We start from the raw sequence: 16,655 nt of genomic DNA, 5'->3' as shown, positions 1-16,655 counted from the left end.
AAAAATGTTTCCATTTGGGGGATGGAGAGATAGCTCAGAGGTTAAGAGCATGGACTGCTCTTCTAGAGGACCAGATTCAAATCCCAGCACCCACATGGCAGGTCACAATTGTCTATAACTCCAGAGTCATGAGATATGACACCTTCACACAGACATACATGTAGGCAAATCACCAATGTGCATAAAATAAAAAATATTTAAAAACTTTCACTTTTGTTTTCTGCAATGATATATATTGCAATATATATAAATACACACACACACACACACACACACACACACACACACACACACACACAGGCTTAAAAGTAAAATAGGGAAATGTGCATTTTTCCAGCCCAATCAGTAACCATGTGAAGTTGGAATTTTCCTGAGAAGAAGTGCCAGTTTGGACCCAAGAAAAAACAGGAAGCATGGCTGGGCAGAAGCTGAGTGTTTGTCTAGAAGCACAGCTCCCAATTTGTTTAAGCTGTAATTTAAGTGGTGAACGAAGGCAAACTCCCTGAGCAGAACTGAAATTTACAGTGTAGCTTCTGATGGCCAATATATCAGGTTTATGGGTTCTGAGTGTGCAGACCACAACCATGTATGATATTTCTGCAGCAGAAAAGTTGTTTGTCTTTTGTGGCTCATGTCCTGCCACTCTGTTTATAATTAGTGACAAATGCAGACTTCAGAGAGTGGAGCATGCTGCATGGCTGAAAGCCCGTGAAGAAGGAAGGTCGGCATGAATGGGTTTCAGCCAGCTTGGGCTGTGGAAAGAGAGGGCCGTCACTGGGGAGTAGGACTTGGTGTCAGGTAAATAAAAGTGTTTTCTAATCTAATTTGGGGAGACAATTGTAGTTCACCATATCAAATTTAAGAAACAACACAGAGAGACATATAGGATTCCTTATCTGTTGGCTTACCACTGTATAACTTAAAAATCATACATATCAAGAGAACAGTTGTTGCAACCAGGACTCATTGTTGTAATTAACGCTCTCTCTCTCTCTCTCTCTCTCTCTCTCTCTCACACACACACACACACACACACACACACACACACACACACACACTTGTTCTCTCTCTCTCTCTCTGTGTAGCTCTTATTTATTTCATGTTTAGGTACTTGTTGCTTTGCTACAAGACATGAAAACCAAACATCTGATGAGGCAAACATTGAATGACTCTGAATGAGAGGACAGAGAGGTTTCTGTGGCCGTGAGGACCTTGATCAAGATGAGTATAAACTTTGAGTTGGAGGAGGCTGATGTCACAGAGGGCTCCTCAGGCTCTGAGTTCATTAGGTTTTGACATCTATTGAACAGGCTCAGCCCCTATGCATAAAAGCTAGGATTTCTTTTCCTTTTATTTTATTTCTTTTGATGCTGGGGATTAAACATAGGCACTTACTACTACTGACCAAGGTTCTCGTTAGGGTAGCATGTAAATTCCTTTTCCTACTCTTCAAAATAGGGAGAAGGATAGAACCACCTTCTATTCTTGTGAGAAACAGACTCAGCTGTGAGATGTTCAGCTGTCATTTGCCATTCAGTGAGTACTGCAGCATACATGTGGAAGAAGAGTCCATGGAGATGGAGGATGCTCACAGTTCAGTGGAAGAGGAAGAGAACCAACTTCACACGGTGTGTGCCTCCTCAGGGCGGTGCAGAATGCTCCTAGATTCAACCTCACTAAGTTCAGAGCTGGGAACTCCCTTCTCTTGATGGTCTCTCAATTTGCTCCTCCCAGAGCACTTAATTGAACTGATGTTGTAGGAAAGCTAGTTTTGTATGACTAAATGAAATATTTTATTGACAATTATTGCAGAGCAGAACCTAAGGTATTCATAGTTCAGCCAGGCTGTGGTTTTGAAATGTCTACTGTGTCAAATTGACATATGGATGTAAAACATTAGAATAGAATAGAATAGAATAGAATAGAATAGAATAGAATAGAATAGAATAGAACAGAACAGAATAGAATAGAAAACATAATCACTACACTGCTGGCCAGTTTTGTGTCAACTTGAGTGGGTCATAATGTAATCGGCACACTGTTTCTAAGTGCATCTTCCAGGTGTTTCCTGGTGAAGTTAGAATCGGAATTGGTAGACTCAGTAACATAGCCATCTCTAGTGTGAGGAGGTGGCACATTCTAGTCTGAGGAAGGCATGCATAGAAGAAAAGGAGGAGCAATTCGCTTGTTTTTACCTACCTTGTTGCCTATGCTTGGGACACTCTTTTGCTTTTTAGTGGCATTTACAGCTTTAACTCCTCCAGTTCTCAGCTTTAAACTCTAAATTATACCATGTGATTTTCCTGTATATCTAGTTTTCAGATGGCAGATCATGAGGCTGTTTTCTACCCTCCCTCATCTTCTGTCTGTCTATGTATCTATGTATCTATGTACCTATGTATCTATGTATCTATGTATCTATGTATCTATGTATCTATGTATCTATGTATCTATCTATCTATCTATCTATCTATCTATCTATCTATCTATCATATAGATAGCTATCTGTCCATCTAGCTATAATTTTGTCTATTCTGAATGAAGGTTCTGAGAAAGAAGCTATACCTTCAAAAACAAACAAAATGAAACCAAAAACAAGACAAAGACCCCTTTCAAGACTGGTCAACTGATTAGACTTTCAGTGTTTGTGGAGAGTTTGGAATTTTCCAGGCCCAGAGCCAAATTATAATTTATCTTGTGATAAGGTCCCACCCAGAGCAAAAGGGAGGCAACGTAGCATAAATAGTGTCAGTGTTTGTATGCATCTATATGTCGTGACTCTATAACACAGAGCACCCACTGTGACGTAAAGGAAATGAAGAGGCTAAAATGTACATGAAAGGAGGTAGCTAATGAAAGGTATATAAGGTAATGCTCTATGGTACTTGGAACTCAGCCTTTGCATGTGAAAACATTAACCAATGCTGGCACAAGCAAACATTGCTCTTTCTGCCCTGTTTGAGGTCCTGTCCTGACTTCTTTAGCAATAGGCTACATTGTGGAAGTATAGGCCAAATAAACCCCTTTGCCCTCAATTTGATTTTTGGTCATAGTGTTATCACAGTAATAATAACTCTAACAGGAAAGCTGGATGAAAGTGACCAATGCTTCTTCACGTATATGCCTTTTACTACCATTCATCTCCAGAACAGGAAAAACTATGCTGCCTCATTTACTGAGAAATATCAGGCTATGATGGTCTCATGCAGTTCATCATCCAGACCTACAAGTCCATGTGGATTGATTAGTACCAGGTTAGCCTGACTGTTTAATATTGAAGTATACCACAGACTTAGAGGCTAGTCTTGCAACGATTATAGGAATACTCCCCTACAAGGACAACAAATTCCCAGGCTTCAATGCAGCATCAATTCCCAGGGAACACCACCATTGGGACCCTAATGATGTCTGGGAAAAGTTCAGATGCTCAAACAGTACCAAAAAGATTCTTTTAAGTGGCTAGAAAGAAAGAGAGCAAAAGGTCATGAACATGAACAAATCCTCAGAGGTACTCTAGGGACTTGAAGAGAGCCCAAGAAGATACTGAGAGGCTATGTGAAGAATTCTACCTTTGTAAACCCCCATCAAGCTCAAAATAGCAAATGATTGCTGCAGTCATTGTTGGTCAGGCCCAGGGAGACATCTAATGCAAACTACAGCAGTCACAGAGCTTCTCTAGAGTGGGTGAGGGCCAGCTATTTAAGGTTACAATAGAGTTTTTCATCAATTGAGATTGAGAGGTCAGACAAAAAGCAGACTGAAAAACGAAAAAGAAGGCAGATATGCTTAATGTCATCCTAGTGGAAGGATCAAAACACTCCCAGAGAGGTGTCTTATTAGGCCAGGGCCAACGTCAGAAAAGAAGCTGCCAAGGACTGCTTTGCCTAGAAATGAGATTGGGGCAGAACCAATGTGCTTTTTGCCTCCAAGATCACTGGAAGAATGAGTGTATCCAACACTCAGAGAATATTCCTGGTCATGATATTATCACACAGTTCCTGAATGGGGAGGGAGCGGCTGGCTGATTAAAGTATAGAAACAGCCAATGTATGAGACCTGTCTCAATTACTTTTATATTGCTGAGATAAAACACCACAGCCAAGGAAACTTAGAAAAGCAAGTGCTTAATTTACCTTACACTTTCAGAAGGCAAGAACCCATGATGGCGAAATGAAGATGTAGCTGAGGGCTCACACCTTTGCTCCACAACCATGTATAGGAGAGAGAAAGGAGGGATTTGCATGAGTTTTTCAAAACCCCAGAGCCCACTCCAAGTGACACACCTCCTCCAACAAGGCCATACTTCTTAATTCTTTCTAAAACAGAGTTTCACCAAGTATTCCAACATCTGATCCTATGGGAAGGGGGCATTCTCATTCGAATCACCACATTCCACTCCTTTGCCTCCCTGAGCTTGTGGACATATAATGTGTTTAGTTCAACTTCAAAAGTCCTAATACATTTTTTTTGCTGTTTCAGCACATTTTAAATCCAACGTCTCTATTGAGACTCAAGGCAATCTTTTGTCATTCCACTTAAACTAAAAGAGTGAATTGCATACTTCTGGCATACAATGGCACAGAATACAAATTACTACTCCAAAAAGGAGGAACAGGAATATAGAGAAGAAATACTAGACCAAAGCAGGACCCAGCAGGGCAAACTCTAAATAGTGTGGCTCTATGTCTGATTTCAAATGTGTTAGATGGCTCTGCCCTTCAGGCGTTTCAGCCTGTAGCTCATTTCTCTCTCTTGGGCTGGTTCCACTCCTTGTATGCAGTTCACCTTGCATACAATATTCCAAGACTCTGGTACCTCTAACATCTTGGGGTCTTTAATACAATGCAGGCTTCACTTTCACAGTTTCACACAATGGCGTCTCAGGGCCACCACCAGGCAAGAGACTCCCTTGACACATGACTAGCCTTATTAACTACTCTTATCTATTGAAGAAGAATCCCCAACTCCTTTACTTGAGTACTGTTCATGACTCTAAAGCTAGAACCATCTGAGCGACATTCCCATATTTGACTGTCATCTTAGAGTGAACCCTGGCATGCTTGAATCAGATTCATAGCAGTTTTGATTTCTTGATTCATTTTAGGTGCATAGCATTCCTTAGGCCCTTTTTTCTTACAAATTAAAGGCTTACCTGAGTGAGGCCTTGCTCCAAAGAAAGTCCACATTTATTCCATTTTACACAGAACCTCTCTCTAATCTTTTTTTTTTGTTTTTGTTTTTCCTTTATTAATTTATTCTTGTTACATCTCAATGGTTATCTCATCCCTTGTATCCTCCCATTCTTCCCTCCCTCCTCTTTTCCCCTTATTCCCCTCCCCTATGACTGTTCCTGAGGGGGATTACCTCCCCCTGTATATGCTCATAGGGTATCAAGTCTCTTCTTGGTAACCTGCTGTCCTAATCTTTTTTTAAAATCTATTTTAAGACAACTTTTTGCTCCAATATTAAATTTCTCTTAAGCAGTACATTTTGCAATTTTGTCACAATTGCTCTTTTTTACTATAGACTTACATAAAAGCAATTACTAACAACCACAGGACAGAATCAATAGCAGGCTGTCTTGAGTTAGCTCAATTAAAATAGTGGGTTACCCTTAAGTTTAGTCTTAGGAAAATTTTTAGAACAAGGGCAGTAGGCAGTTATATTCCTTGACAAAATATGAGAAGAAAGGTGCCTAGCTCAGTTGCTAATCTGTTCTCTTCTGAAACATTTAGAGATGACTCAACAATTGCACATAACTCTCAGAGCTAGTCTTCCAAGTTCCTACTAGGATGGCCCATTAAGCTTTGCTTATATCATTCGACTTCCTTCCTATTCCAAAGTCCCTGAGTATTCCATTTTCCTCTAAAAAAACCCATATTGTCAAGTCTGCCATAGTAACATCTGTCTTAGTAACTTTTCTATTCATATGCTAAAGCACCATGACAAAGGAAACTTATAAAATACAGAGTTTAATTTGGCTTATGGTTTCAAAAGATTAGAGTACATGATGGCAGAGTGAAGGGACCTCTAAGACCTCACATTTTTTCCACAACCATGAGGGAGAAAGAGATAGAGAGAGATAGGTAGGTAGGTAGGTAGGTTGATAGATGATAGATAGATGATAGACACATAAATAGATAGACAGACAGATAGATAGATAGATAGATAGATAGATAAATAGATAGATAGAAGCATGCACTGGAGATTGTACAAGTCATCATTTGAAACCTCAAAGCCTAGCCCCAGTGACACACCTCTTCAACAAGGACATCTCTCCTAGTCCTTCCCAAACATTTCCACCAACTAAGGACCAGGTATTCCAATGTAAGAGCTTATGGAACCTATCCATACAACCATGGGTCCCTAAAGATGACATTATTAATTTGGCTGATAGAAAAGTATGAAGAAGAATAAGAAAGACAAGACTTCATTTTGAGCTCTAAGAACCTATGGTTCAAATGACTGTATGGGATCGCGTACTTCATGGTAGATAATATGGCAGAACTTTCAGTAGGGTCTAAACACGTAGGCCCCCTCTTGTGGCAATAGAACAATATTATGGGAACTATAGGGAGCCAAGATCATTGACCCTTTTTAGTGCCTCAGTGATGCATTTAGGTTGTCATTAAGTCATTCACAAATTTCTATATCACTTTGAATGTTCTTTGGCTTTAATAGGTCAGGATGTATTGCAAAAGCTAAAGGTCCAACTCCTAAGGCCAAGAACACCTGACTTCAGGGAAGCCAGAAGTCAAAATCTGGATTCTCATGGTTCTTCATGGAAAAGTGTAATGCCCCTGCAGTCTCGTAAAGACACCACAGCATGGACCTGAGCTTCCCTTCAAAATGCCTGATGTAATCAGAAGTCAATCCTCTCACAGTTGCCCAAATATACACCCAATAGTTGTAAAATTAAAACCAGGGGTAAGGTCTGTTTCTACCCACAAGAAATATTATCTCATGCCCTTTAAGGCACATGTTGGGGTCCTGGAGAACCTGGAAGGATTTCTAAGGCATAGAGTCCTCCAATTCTGCAGTAGCCTTGGAACACACCTCTCCTGCCAGTACAGTATCTAAGACAAAAATCCAGTTCAGTATCTACAAGCAGTAAATCAGGTCACGGTTACACCAAGTTGTCCCTAGTGTTTAAATTCTCTTGGGTCTCATTCCTAATGAAGATATATTCTTTATGTGTCTGGACCTCAAGTGTGTAGTCTTCTGTATCTGCTGGTTCCCTCAGAATCAATTGGACCTGGACTAGAGTGTCACAAAGATTAAAAAATTCTCCAACCATTTTTTAGCACTGTGGTAGCTTCTGATTTAAAAGCTTTCCCAGCAGACCAACATGAACGTATGCTGCTCCATTTTGTGGACAACCTACTATTGCCTAGGTGGATATATGAGAACTGTATGGAAGGACTTCAGCTGCTCCTCATCTTCCTATGGAAGGCTGTTTACAAGGTTTCACATAAAATGTCCCAACTCTTTTTTTTTATTAATTTATTCTTGTTACATCTCAATGGTTATCCCATCCCTTGTATCCTCCCATTTTCCCTCCCTCCCATTTTCCCCTTATTCCCCTCCCCTATGACTGTTCCTGAGGGGGATTACCTCCCCCTGTATATGCCCATAGGGTATCAAGTCTCTTCTTGGTAACCTGCTGTCCCTGTCCTTCCTGAGTGTCACCAGGTCTCCCCACCAACTCTTTTTTTTTTTTTAAAGTTAAATGGCATGTATTTTTTTTTTTTTACCTACCCTCCAAGGACAGTGATAACTTGGCCTGAAGAAAAAAATAAGGCTTTATCCTAGCTCTATCAACTTGACACCAAGTATGAAAGTTCTTCAGGGATGCAGGTTTTTGTAGAATCTGTATACTTAACTCTTCTGTCTTGATAAAATCCCTATATTAGGTCACAAAGGGGGTAAGTTCGATCCTTTGTTATGGAAATGAATACAACAAAAGGCCTTTGAAGAGATCAACCATGCCTTCCCTTACCAACATGCCTACTTAGGACTGGCATTTATACTCAAACCTTTCTTTTATGTGCATATGTATACTGGCCTTGCAGTACTGGCCTTGAAGATCTTGACCCAAATGAGAGGATCGTGGCATTGTTCATTGGCATACTTCTTAAACAATTTGATTCTGTTGCCCAGGGCTAGGCACTCTGTCTGTGGGAACTCATAGCCATGGTCCTCTTAGTGTAAGAAGCTGGCAGATTAACTATGAGACAAGAATTAATGATCTAAATGCAACATTCAGTATTGGCATTAAAGGAGTACAAGGGACAACATTGATTAAGCCGTATCAGGTAATGCTGTGTGAAAATTTGGATGTAGTGTGGACTTGAAACCCAATGACCAAAGTGCCTGATGGGCCTGGTCAGTCATATGGTGAGTGCATAGATGTGGATGAGATATTGTTCAGCTCACAGGACCTACTGGCCGGTCCCTCAAGGTCCCTGCTACTCAGTATTACACCGATAGTAGCAGTTCTCTGAAATAGTGAGAATGTCTGTGGAGTCCTCCATGGTGACTCTAATTTCCACTATTGAGGTAAAAATCTCTGCTAAGAGGAACCTCAGAACAAAAGGAAAAAACTCATCTCACTGATGTGAACATCCCAACTAGAAACTGGGATACATGTTATTATATATGTGGACTGCAAATGCGCTTTCACCACCTTTCGCACACACAGTACTTTATATAACGAAAAGAGCCTAGTAACCTTAGGATCAAGAGACATAAAATATGATGAAGGAGTTCTTGAACTCTAAGATGCTGTGTGGGTTCCTAAAATGGTCCTAGAAATATGTTGCGAGGGACATCAACTGGGCACTCTGAGACTGTAAAGAAGACCAAGAAGCAAAGCTTGTGGTTTCCAAGGGAGTGATAGAACCAATCTTTCACCTATGTTCTACTACACCTATTCCTTAAGACCTTTCTTTACCTCCCAACAGTGGTTGCTTTCTAGTTCCCTCCCTTGTATGGATGCAACAAATTGACATATAAATCTAAAAATTCTATCCTAGCATGATGATATGAGTGACATCTTGAAATGTTTGCTTTTCTGGGGGTGGTGGTTTGAATAAAAATGACCTTAGGCCCACAGGGAGTGGCATTTTTAGGATGTATGGCCTTGTTGGGGTAGGTCTGGCCTTGTGGGAAGAAATATGCCACTGGGCGGGTGGGCTTTGAGGTTTCAGGAGCTCAAGCCAAGTCCATTGGTTTACTGTCTCTTCCTGCTGCTTGCTGATAAAGATATAGAACCCCCAGCTACCTATCCAGCACCATGTCTTCCTGCATGCCACTGTGCTTCTTGGCATGACAATACTGAACTAAGCCTCTGAACTCTAAGATAGCTCCAATTAAATATATTTCACCAGAACCATTTAATGAAGATGCTATCTTTCTCCCCACAGTATAGTTTTGGTATCTTTGTCAAAAATCAGGTGGGGTAGATATATAAAATCTGGCTCTTAAATTATATATCATTAATTAATGTGTCTTTTGTGACAGTACATGTTTTTTTTTTCCCTACTAGTATGGCTCTTTAGCACAACTTGAAATCATGTATTGTGATTCTTCCAGCAGTGTTTTTGTTGTTGAGGATTGTTTTGTCCACCTACTGTCTTTTGTGCTTCCATTTGAACTCCATTAAATGATTTTTATTTTTTACATATGCATTTATATTATTACACATAAACAATAAACTACCTACAGCAAGAAGAACCATGACAAGAATTTTAAGATTTTTTTTCTGTGAAGAATTGTGTTGGAATTTTGATGTGGCTTGCAGTGAATCTGTAGATTTTTTTTTTTAGTGGGATGGCAAATTTCTGACACTATCCTACCAATGAGAAGGGAAGTCTTTCAATCATCTGGTGTCTTCCTAAATAGTGTTTTGTTGTTGTTGTTTTTGTCTGTTTCTGGTTTTATTTTATTTTTTAAATTTATTTTTAATTTATATATTCACTTTTCATCTCCATCATAGGCCCCTCCCTCTTCTCCTCCCAGTTCCTCTTCCCCCTCTTCTCCCTTCCCTTGTTCTCAGAAAAGGGGAGACCCTCTACCAACCCACATCAGCACATCAAGTCCCATCAGGACTGAGCTCCTCCTCACCAATGGAGGCCAGGCAAGGCAGTCCAATTACAGCAAGGTGATTGAAAGCAGGCAACAGAGTCCATGTCATAGACAGCACCTGCTCAACTTACTAGGAGACCTACATGAAGATCAAACCGCCCATCAGTTACATATGTGTAGGAGGCCTAGGTACAGTTCATGCATGCTCTTTGGTTGGTGTTTCCATCTCTGTATGGCCCCATAGGTCTAGATTAGTTGACTCTGTTCCTTTTCTTGTAGCATTGTTGTCCCTTTCCCTCCCACTCTTCCACAGGATTCCCAGAGCTCCTCCTAATGCTTGGCTGTGAGTCCCAGCATCTGATTTGATCAGCTGCTCTGTGTGGCTTCTCAGAAAGTGATTAAGCTAGGCTCCTGTATGTAAACATAAAATATCATTTATGATGTCAGGGGTTGGCTTTTTCTCATGGGATGGGTCTCAGGTTGGACCAGGCATCAGTTAGTCATTCCTTCAGTCTCTACTCTATCTTTATCTCTGCACATCTTGTAGGCAGGGTACATTTTGGTTTGAAGGTTTTATAGGTGTATTGGTGTTCTCCACTTGCACCGCTATAGGTCCCACCTGGCAGGAAGGTGGCTTCCTCAGTCTCATGTCATCCACGGCTAGGAGACTCAGCTAGAGACATCCTCATAGTCCCCCTTTAGCCTACAGCATCATAGCTCTCCAGCTTGTAGCAATGATGTCCCCTCCTTTAGTTTCCCTTTTCTCTCCAAGCCCTCAGACCTCCTCTTCCCATTCCTCCCACATCTAATTCCCGACCCTCCTTTCCTTCCCCACACCCTCTCTTATACAGTTCCCTCTCTACTTCCTCTTCCACTATCCTATTTCCTGATCTGAGTGAGATTCAAGAAGAGCCTCTCCTGGGCCCTCCTTGTTACTTAGCTTCCTTGGGTCTGTGATTTGTAGTATATTTATCCTTTAATATATGGCTAATATCTACTTATAAGTGAGTATATAGCATGTCTTTCTTTCTGGGTCTGGATTACCTGGCTCAGTATGATCCTTTTTAGTTCCTTCCATTTTCTTGCAAATTTCCCTTTAATGTTTTTAAAGCTTTCATTGTGTAGGCCTATTGTTTACTTGTCAGTTTTTTTTTTCTAGTGTTTGGTTTGTTATGTATTTGAGACTATTGTGACTGGGACTGTTTTCCTTATTTTACTCTTAGTGTATTTATCTTTGATATATAGAAGGGCTACCATTTTTGTGTGTGTTAATTTTGTAACATGACATTATTTATTAGCTCTTGGAGTTTCCAGGGGGAGTTTTTTGGGTCTCATGTATAGAATCATGCCATCTGTAAAGAGCGATACTTTAACATCTTCCTTTCCTATTTGTATCTCATTTATTTTCATTTCTCATTTTATTCTCATTTTCATCCTCATTCCTCTAGGAATCAAGTGCTATATAAAATCTGAGAGGAGAAAGTAGATGCCTTTGTTTGGCTACAACCTTAGAATGCTTGGAAGTTACTCTATTTAACATGACAGTGACTATTGGTTTATCATAAATAGTCTATTATATTTATATGTTCCCTTCATCACTAATGTCTCCAAGTTTTTGCCATGAAATTTAGATTTATCAAAGCTCTTTTATGTATCAATGAAATGATCATGTAATTTCTGTTCTGGAGTTGATTAATAAGTGATATGTTTATTTTGATTTGCGTATGTTGAACCATCTCTGCATCCTTAGAATGAAACCAACCCAGTTCATCATTCACTGGATGTGTTTTTGCATCTGGTTTGAAAGTATCTTATTGAGAATTTTTATGACTATTTTTAACCTGTTACCAGGGTGTGTTTTATCTAGACTGTAATGCCTGTATATTGGTAAAGAATATGGAACATGGACCACTCTAGAGACAGGTTCAGGACACAGTGCCTACATTATTGTACATTAATGGCTACTTACATGGTGCAGCCTATTGACTGATTGGTTAGCACGTTACCTTGGATTGGACAGTGAGTGCTCCTACCACCAGGGTTTCTATGCCAAAGAAGCACATTAAAGCAGATATGGAGAAGTCAGCAGGCCAGCTACAGCTAGTCACACTGCTTCAGAACTTAGTGTTCTGACTTCTGCGAATATGCAGGAACATGGTAGGACATGCTTCTTATTTAGAAGCACAGGTAGCCTCCCCGCCAGGTCATGCCTGAATTTCTTCCTACAGGAGAGATTGTTCTATAACTCTCTCTCTCTCTCTCTCTCTCTCTCTCTCTCTCTCTCTCTCTCTCTCTCTCTCTCTTTTGGTATTAGTATATGCTAGCTTTATAAAACTAGTTTGGAAGTTTTCCATTTCTGTGTTATGAGATAGTTTGAGTAGTAACATACATTACTATATATTCCTATATACAAATTTATGAAAACAGATAACATGAATTTGACTGAGTGTGGTGGGTGGTACCTGAAAGGGGCATGAGGGAGGCAAGGGGATGAGGAAATGATGTAATTAGATTATAATGACACACACTGAAGAACAGGGGAGCAATGTAGATAAGGACTAACTGAGGGTAGGCAATAATCCTGGTAGGGATATAAGATAAATGGGGCCACTATAATGGGGTAGATAAACAGTTGTAATGGAGAAAGAGAGCTGGGTGGAACTATATGAAAATGAAATCATTCATCTGAATGCTGGTTCCCTCTTCCCGTTCCCCCCACATCTAATTCCCGACCCTCCTTTCCTTCTCCCCACCCCCTCTTACACAGTTCCCTCTCTACTTCCTCTTCCCTAGTTTTTCCATCTCTAGGATTCCCTCAGTTTCTGTTTTCTTTATTGCTTCTAATTTCCATTTTTAGGGTATTGAACAATTTTATTCAGGTCCACCTATTTGAGTGTGTTTTCCTGTATTTCTTTAGGGGATTTATTTACTTTTTCTTTAAAGTCCTTTATCATATTCATAAGATTGGACTTAAGGGCACTTTCTGTGCTTCTGGTGTATTAGAATAAGGAGGGGTTGTTGCAGTGGGATAGCTGGGCTCTGGTGCTGCTATATTGCCCTGACTCTTATTGATTGTATTCTGTTCTGGCATCTAGCCATCTGGGCTTTGTGGGGTTATTATAGGTTTAGGTGCTGATTTTGAGTATATCTTTGTTGGATGCGTGGGTTTTTTTTTTTTTTTTTGGATGGTTTTTCTCTTTGTTTCTGTTTCCTCTCCATCTTCTGGCCTGAGTGGCCTAAGGCTCTGGTGACTAGTGAGCCACTCTTGGGTGTACTTTAAGGAAAGTTGAAGGGCTGGGTTTCTTGTTTTCTTGCATCAATATTCATGAAGGAAACTGCTCTTTAATTCTCTCTCTTTGTTGAATTTTTGTGTGGTTTGGTATCAGAGTTAACATTTATTTCTGGCCCAAGTATCAATTTCTTCTATCTTTTCTTTAACCTCTGCGGTTCTTTCTTTCATATCTTGTAATCTCTTGGTGATATAGTTTCTGTTCGCTTACTGAGACTTTCTATTTCCAGAATTCCCTTAGTTTGTCTTTTCTTTATTGCTTCTATTTCAATTTTCAGGTCTTGAACAGTTTACTTCACCTTCTTATTTGTTTTTTCTTGGCTTTGATTTTCTCTAATTTTTGTTTGTCTTTTTTTCTATTTCTTTAAGGCATCACCCTTCTCCCTCCCCTCCCCCCAATTTTTTTCATTAAGGGCTTCTATCCTATTCATAAAGTGGTTTTGTTTTGACTTGGTTTTTAAAGACAGGGTTTCTCTATGTTATCTTGACTGTCCTGGACTCACTTTGTAGACCAGGGTTGCCTTGAGCTCACAGTGATCTGCCTGTCTCTGCCTCCCAAGTGCTGAGATTAAAAGGTCCTTTTTTTTTTTTGTGCTTCAGCTTCAGCTACATGGAATACTCAGGTCTTGATGTCACAGGATAGCTGGGCTTTAGTGGAGGCATATTGCCCAGGATGTTTTTGGTTGTGTTGTTACACTAGCATTTGAGTTTAGGGTGGTTCTAGGTCTAGGTACTTATTTTTGAGCTTGTCTTCGTTGCATGAGTGGTTTTTTCCCCCCCTTGATTTCTGCTTCCTTTATGGTTTTCTGTTCTTTGTGCCTTGGGCTTCTGTCAGCCTGCTTGATCTCTGAATGACTAGGCTATCTTTGACCAGGTTGGGGATTTGACTTCAGGCAATTTGCTTGGACTTCCATGCCTCAGGGTGTCTCTGTTCTTCTGACTGGTGTGGCCTGCACCTAAGCAGATGGAGACTGTTAGAATTGGGGGGAGGGGAAGCCATATTTGACCACTTCCCCTTGGTGGGGAGGCCTGGTGGCACTCAGAGAAAGAATAGGCAGGCTACCAAAATGAGACTCGATAGGCTGTGACCATATGGTGAGGGAGGAGGTCCCCTTCTGTCATAGACCTAGGGGAGGGGAATAGGGTGAAAGAGTTAGAGAGGGAGGAACAGGAGGATACAAGTAAGGGGATAACAACTGAGATGTAATCTGAATAAATTAGTAAAAAAGAATTTGGGGGCGTGTGGTGGGATGGGAAGGGGAAGGCAGTAGAATGGGTCTTGAGGAACAGAGACTAGGGAGTGGGGAAGTTCCCCTGGCAGGTGCTCACTCACCTGTCTTTCTGACTGGTTTGGCCTGCACCTGACCAAACATGTTTTAATGTAAAATTTTAAAATGTATTCTTTGACAATTTCATGCATGTGCACAAGGTATTTTGATCATACCCTTACCCTATTGTCCCACTGAAACTCACAGTAGAAGAATGAAGGAGTAGGGACCTAAGAGGCTGAACTGCCTGGTGGCCAGAGAAGCCTTAGGATCTCTGTACCTGGCCACTGTTTCACAGCAAAATCATGTCCTTCCCTATTTTTTTAAAAGTACTTATTTTGAATTTAACACTAGACCTTGCCAGAAGTAAGAGTTCAGGTAATAAGAGAAACTGTAGTAAGTAAAGAACATATAACCTATTTATGAGCTTATGGCTCTTCTTCAAGTGGTGATTAGTTACGACCATTTGTGGTAATATAAATGCATTGCTTTTTAAGAGTCCTAAAATTAATTGTATTCCAAATTATTTGCCATCTTAGGATGTCAATTACCTTTTATTTCTACAGTCCTTTTTTTTTTTTTTTTTTTTTTTTTTTTTTTTTTTTTTTTTTTGGTTAAAGACATTTTAATGCTGCTAGGAAATGGAAGGATCAGTATTCCATTATTTTTACATTAATAATCACATTTTAAATTATCTGGATTCACTCCCTGAGGAAGACACTGATTGTTCTCAAATTATTAATGTCTACAATAGTCTTCTCCCTCTGCACAAGCCAGCCAGAGAGATGCATGTTCCATGAAATTTTATAACACAAATGTCTCCCAAGGCAACAGTAGAGACAAATTGGGATGAGAGCCAAGGAATTGTTGGATAAGTGGGTTCAGAGGCTAAGCAAGATGGGTTGGAGTTTTTCATTTGTAAAATTTGGTATTAGTAGGTGGAATGCTGCATGGGGAAGTGACACTGCATCTCTTTTGCTTGAATTAGGCAAATCTGTACATACAGAGAAGTTATTAATCATATTTCTAGCTTCTGTTGTGTGGTGCTCCAGTGTGCCCTTAAGGCAAGCAGGTCACACTGCTTGCTTTGGGCAACCTGTTTTGAAGACACTGATTCCCACCTCCCTCACTGCCCATCCCATCATCCCTTACTCCCTTACTCCCTTGTCATGGTGGTGATGTGTGTGTTTTTCAATACATAAAGGCCCATACTGCAAGCTACCTACCAAGGGGGAGTCTCCTATTCTGAAACACGACTTTCCTGACTTATTGCCCTCAGAGCCAGGTCCCAGACAAAGAAGTGCAGTTCTATATTCAGAAGCACTAATGCTATTCAGACGGTCACCCCCAAATCTCCATACCCTGCTTGACAACAAACAGAAAACAGAGATACTGAACTTAAAGTCTGATACAGCCATGAATTCTCAAATCTACAACCAGTGATGTACTTCCTCCAGCAAAGCCACACCATCTTCTGAAACAGTACCACCAACTTCAGGTCAAGTGCCTACATAGCTGAGCTAAAGGGCACATCCCTCATTCAAACCAATGAATAAGCAACTAGAAAGTATTATGGCATGCTGTATGCTTTAATGAGAAACACAACATATGAGAACAATGGAAAAAAGCAGAAAATGAAAATACTTAGGACAATTCAGAAGATAATGGATGAGATAAAAAAAAGTAATGAAAGGACTCTAAGTAGCAGATGCTTAAGGGTTCCACTTAGAATACCTTCCTACCCCTTCCCAGAAACACACCTTTTGTGCCACCCAAATCTTGTAGCTGGTTACCAGGGACCTGTACCTCCTCTTGATTTGTTCTTTTCCTTTGAGACTCAACTGATTCTTGCTAGATGCATATCAGGGACTCTCTAGGCACCATGTTTCAAGTCTTAGTGAGAGGAAAAAGAGAAAGAAATAAAAGGAGATTCAAGCAGGAAAGGAAGAATAAAAACATCCTTGTTTGAAAGCAATGTTATTGTATATATAAAGGATACTAAAGACTCCACC

At 40.3% G+C, this 16,655-nt stretch overlaps 1 long non-coding RNA gene across 1 annotated transcript; it reads left to right on the top strand.

The window, feature by feature from the left end:
- The first annotated feature begins 436 nt into the window (after positions 1 to 436).
- Positions 437 to 7,107, top strand: LOC311581746. The gene is made up of 3 exons (XR_014773881.1): positions 437 to 798; positions 1,459 to 1,628; positions 6,682 to 7,107. It is a non-coding gene; the product is annotated as an uncharacterized lncRNA (long non-coding RNA).
- The last annotated feature ends 9,548 nt before the right edge of the window (positions 7,108 to 16,655 follow it).

The sequence above is a fragment of the Acomys minous genome (genome assembly GCF_964271855.1).
Source record: "Acomys minous genome assembly, chromosome: 2".
NCBI lineage: Eukaryota > Metazoa > Chordata > Mammalia > Rodentia > Muridae > Acomys > Acomys minous.
Note: the sequence above shows the minus strand (reverse complement) of the source record. Positions and strands in the feature narration are given on the sequence as shown.